The following is a 6000-nucleotide window of genomic DNA, read 5'->3' as shown; positions in this document are numbered from 1 at the left end:
GTTTTCTTTTTATTCTTTTTTTCGTCCCTGGCTCTTCTTTAATCAGCGGTTTGATTGGTGACACACAAGCTGTAAGCTTTACATCAGCTTATGGTAAAAGAGTGAGTGTATTTTTCTCTTTTAGCTGTTACAATTGTTCTCTTCGTTTTCTTTTACAACAGAGTTGAGTTGCCAGTTGTGGCGTATGATGTGAGTGAGGGTTGTGTAGCGTATGATCTAAAACAAACTGGTTCGGCTCGCCTGATAAACGTCGGCAGATTTGGATCAGCTGCTGGCTGCTGAGGAAGGAGGATGGCAAGGCATGTTTCACAGCGGTAATTTCCTTGTCGTTGTTGTTGAGGCCCCCGAGCTCATGTGGAAGTGAACTCTGAAATGAAGGCTGAAGAATGTTACGATTATCCTGCGGTCCACAATTCTCATTTCGGAGGATAGGGAAATGAACAGCGGAGCCGCCCAATTATATCAGTGCCCCTGCTTGAAGGAGTCTCTCCAGCACCATGGCACTTCCCTACATCAGCACTGCAGGTATTTTCTGGTTTCTGTGTTGCGACTTAAACTAACAGAGTAAGCGCGGACTCGACATAATTTTTAGTGATACAGGGCATATACTAGAAAACTACAATGGCTTTCCAGCACAGCAATCGTACAAGTGAACAGAACTCTGATCGGCGTCCTCCCATTTACCAGTGCACCAGCAAAAATGTCATATATATATATATATATATATATATATATATATATATATATATATATATATATATATATATATACACGAGTATTTAAATTATTTATTCTACTCACAAGCAATAAGTGTCTTCTAGTGAATTCAGCTAAATAATGTATTGACAGTGTTCGCAAACAAATTACTTCTTTCTAAGAATGACACAAAAATTTAAATCTATCCTACAGTATCGTGAAATATTTTTATGGGAACTGTATGAGAAGATTACTGGATATCAAATTTCTGGCATAAATGGTCGAGGAAACTGCCATGAATCGTATTAGGATATTTCGGTCTGCATCGTACCACACACACACACACACACACACGCCACCAGTTTTATATGAGTGGATACAATGCCAGAAAAGACAGATTCGATTATGTATTTTCGTTTCTTTTAAATCCACGTTGATGAATTGGTAATCACATTCAGTGGATTAAGATAAGATATTTACTTTTCATATTCTACTGCCATAACTGTAGTGATACTCGTATAGCATTTACCACATTTACAGTGTTCGCAGAATTAAATCTTTACCCCTTCCCCCCTTTTAAATGAATCAGATTGTTACCTTGTTTTAGTAATTTCAAATATTACAACTTCAAATATTACAAATGCTTATAAAAGAGATACAGGGAAGGGCAGTGGATGTTGGAGCTGCTCTAATGAGAGAGGGCAGTGTTTGGAAACTCCTTGTACTGTTGTTTGCAGATGATAATTGTGTTGTTAAGTGAATACGAAGGGGAACTGCAAGGCTTGGTGGATGAGTTTGGGAAAGAGTGTAAGAAACGGAATCTAAAGGTGAATGTAGGGAAGAGTAAACATATGGTCTTCGAGAGAAATGAAGCAGTGAATGTACAGGGAGTTTGGATGAGGAGGAAATGGAAAATGTGAGTGCGGTTAAGTACTTGGGTAGTGTGATGAGTAAGGATGGAAGTGTTGAGGGTGAAGTGCTTGAAAGGGTGCAACAAGGAAGAAAGGTTGCCAGTTCCTTGAAAGCAGTGATAAGTAACAGGGAAGTGAGCATGGAAGAGAAAAAGTTACTGCATGACAGTATTGTGATACCAACTCTAACGTATAGAAGTGAAGCTTGGACCATGTTGGAGGAACAAATCAAGAGTGAGAGCAGTGGAAATGAGTTATTTGAGAGGAGCATGTGGAGTCACATGGAGAAACAGACTGACGAATGAGGAAGTGAAGGAGCATTGTGGTGTGGATGTGGATGTGATAGGAAACGTTGGGAGAAACACATTGAGGTGGTTTGGCCATGTACAGAGGATGGAGAACAAGTGACTGACGAGGAGAGTGTATGTGAGTGAGGTGGAGGGAGGGAGAGGGAGGGGGAGGCCAAGGATGAGATGGAAGGATGGAGTGGAGAAGTATATGAGAGAGGGGGGTGTGAGCTGGGAGCAGGGCAGTGAAATGGCGGGGGACAGGGCGACATGAAGGCGATTTGTTTGTGGCCACCCCTTACGAGATTAAGGCGTCTGGCAATAGATAGATAGATAGATAGATAAATGCTTACAACTTTTTTCTTTTTGTGATTGAAAACATTGGTCTGATCCCGGAATTGGTTCATAGTGATGCTTTCGACCGTTTTGACCCATTCAGTTATTGAATGCATTTATTTCATTCTTGCTATCAGCAGGTGACATTGCACTGCCTAAGAGAGACTTCGATTTGTTTTTACTCCTTTATGAACCATTGTGATGTAGTATAAGTGCACCCAAAAAGTGTCATGACAATGGTATATCTATTAATCAACCATGCAGTACACAAAAGTATGCCATAATGAAACAGATGCAGGGATGGCATTAGTGATTGTTTTACTTCCCCGACCATGTTCTGATAGTTTTTTTTTTTTTGGGGGGGTGGGGGTGGGGAGGGGAGGTGGGGGACACATTGCTATCCCGACAACTTCATATTTTTCATTAAATGTTTATACTTGTCTCTGTGTAGAGAAGGCCAATGAGCGTCATAGTTCTGAAGGTATGTAAGAAAGGCTTAAATTAACCAGCTCCAGTTCGAAAAGTCTCTCGATCTGAAAAAACTTTCCGGAGAAAATAACGATAAGGAGCACTGAGAGAGAAACACCCACGCTTTGCAATCGGTTTATGACCGAACTTTCGACCGAACTCTATGATCACGAACTTTAATAGATTGTTCTCAAACTTGAGGCGTCAACGCCTCCACGAAGTTTGGTTCAGTTTAGATTAGAAGTGTTTAAACTGATTTTGCCCTGCGACATTGGTTTTTGTCTGTTTACGTCAAAATTAAACAACTGATGAATTAAAAGGAAAGTGTGACACTGTCCTGTGGCCTTAAATTTTGAAAAGTTGTTCGAATAAACAATTTACCCGTTGCTCACCTTTTATCCCTCAACCAAGTTTTGTCTAAGTCCGATCAAAACTGTAAAAGTTTACCTATTCCCAACCTATTACCTATGACCTTTCACGGGGCACTATCTGCCGGTCTTTTGACCCAGGGGAGAATGAAACGCTTCGGTAAAAAGAAAGAAACAATGTTGTTTGGTTTTGCCATTTTTTAGCTATAGGAGTCTAAGAACGAAGACAGAGAAAAGGAAGAAGAATATGGGAAAATCGGAATTTTTCTTGAGTGTGTTTTAGGGTGTTAAGTTTTAACCTTCATCGCCATCCTTAATCGTTTCTTCACTTCCGTCCGTATATGAAACCCTTATATACTGTGTATATATATCTATCTATCTATCTATCTATATCTATATATATATATATATATATATATATATATATATATATATATATATATATATATATATATATATATATATATAAGTGCGCGTCCACACGTGTACTGAAACATGTGTTGGCAACACAGCTTGCAACATGTTCGGGAACATCTTTGCAGCAGTATTTGGACAGATGTATGCAAACATGTTTCAGTGCAGTTTCGAACACTGGCAGCAGAGATGATGGGATAAGTGTGTCCATACCAGGCAGCTGAGACTTCATCACGATGTTGCCAACGTGATCTGGATGCTGCTGTTTCCAACGTGTTTGCAGCATGTTCGTTACTATGTTGCTTACATGTTGCCAACACTTGTTTAAACACACGTGTGGACTCGCCTTATTACACACATACACCAGGTAAGTCCAAGGGGATAGCGACACCTGACTCACCGCCTAATGGTGATGTCGAATGTCCCTACCGCTCCTCCGTCAATTAATTATTTTTAGTTGATAACTTGTTTGATTTATCCAAAATAATATATGTGCACAGTATGACGGCTTAGGATGCAGTGATAGAGCAGTTAATCAGAACTGCATTATCTATAAGAGATCTTATTCAAGTTATGATCTGTGCAAGTTACGATATTGACTGATCACAGTATCCTAATTCTTACCAAAGTTGTATGAAATGGTAATGGCTACCTTTGACATTCCATTTATACAGCATAACCCAGAGGTTGAATAAATTTATTCATGGTAACTTTTTCGTCTGCCTTAGCAAGTGTGCTTCTGCCAGTACCACTCTTCCCGAACATCTGTAAAATATCGAGTAAGAATAGACCTTGTTGGGAAAGACAGTGCAGTCTAAGGCACGTAGTACAATTCTAGGAAAGACTGTAATGAAGATAATGTAACACGAGTACCTTCTCATCTTTCAGTAGGGGACCAGATGCAGTGAATGAAAATGGAGAGTCTCCACATCGCAAGTTATCTTTCGTTGTCTGCAACATTACCTGCTGTATCTGAGCTTAATACTAAGGATATGGAAAATCATTGGAGTATGGAGAATGGAAGTATGGATTTAGAAAAAACTCACAGAGACGAGGGTCTATGGTGGTGGCTGTGGGATGGGTTACGTCAGCACCCTTCTACTCTTGCTGTCCCTGTCTGACCTGGTATGTGTGGACCTTGTATAAATGTTCTCGTTTCATTCTCACTACGAACCTCGTATCTCTTTTGGGCCAGCTTCATCCTGCCCGAACAGCATTGTTAGTCATTTTTTTCTTTTCTTTTTTTTCTTTCTCTCTTTCTTTCTAGTATTCTTTCAACCTTTCATCGTTAATTGTGGCTGGCACTTCTACCCTTCAGAATTAGCTGATTCCTATCAAACTTGAACACAATGACCAGTCTATGACCTAGTTGTGTCAGCAATGTTTTGGTTGCTAGGCAACGAGTAGTTGCCTAGCAATGACCGAAGTTTTTAGCTGCAGAAGCATTACTAATGGGCGTAGAAAGCTCTGACTTCTGTAGGGGTAATCTTGAGGTCATTGCCAATTGGAAGTGTGCCATCCATTTTTCCTCTCTCTCAAGTTTTCCAGTGGCAACCGTGCGAAGGTTGGCCTTAGCGTCCCTAGCAACCAGTACTGGTTGTCAAAAATGTCCTCCTAGTTTCCCAGTGGCTCAGTGGAGTTGAATGAGAGTTGGATGCATAATGACTAGTACTACAATTTTCTAATGTACACCTATGTGCTACATTGGCTAGGCGAGGGGGGTCAAAGTTCATCAAATGCTAAAACAGTGATAATAGCTAAAATCGTGACTATGCTAGCACGAAATGCTGCGGCTCCGAAGATTATTAAGCCATGGCCATGATTCTTGGAAGAAATGTTGCACTGGAGTACCTCCATACAAAAATGGCATTTAGTGTCGAAGTCATTTCCTGTTGCTGGCAGCACCACCTAGAAGTTGTACCTCTGGTGGGCCATTCCACAAATTTCAAGTTCCCTAGCTCCACAGTGGGTGGAAGGAATAGAATTTAACTTTAGATGCTTATAGACATTAATGAGTACTGAAAGTGTGCTTCACACATGCATGAACTATATCCGCCAGGTCAGGGGTCAAAGGTCATCAAATGCAGAAAATATGAAAAACGCTAAAATTACGACCTTGCTCGTGCGAAATGCTAAGGCTCCGAAGATTATTAAGCCAGGGCCATGATTCGTGGGTGGAATGTTGCACTGGAGTACCTCTACATATAGGCCTATATGACTTTTCGTGTCGAAACTCACTCCGGTCGCTAACAACGCTTGGTCCGTTTAGAGCTGGCCATCGTTGCCTACAGGCTTGTCATTTGCATCATTACGCCTGTCATGTTATCCTCAACATCATCTCCTCTCGTCTGTGTTCAGCTGTATACTCACATCAAACTTCTATTCTATTTTCTCAGTAGACTGTCCTCATTAATCGAGCTTAACTTGGCCTTGAATGTGAGATGTGGCAAGAATTCAGAGTCTGGCAAGCGATGTCATTGGGGTGTCAGAGGGTTGGAGGGAAGTGAAAGTTAAGGGCAC

This window comes from Coenobita brevimanus, chromosome 97 (genome assembly GCF_032717465.1).
Source record: "Coenobita brevimanus isolate Jiangsu-jjx chromosome 97, ASM3271746v2, whole genome shotgun sequence".
NCBI classification, from domain to species: domain Eukaryota; kingdom Metazoa; phylum Arthropoda; class Malacostraca; order Decapoda; family Coenobitidae; genus Coenobita; species Coenobita brevimanus.
The sequence above is the reverse complement of the archived record's forward strand: the minus strand, read 5'-3'. Positions refer to the sequence as shown.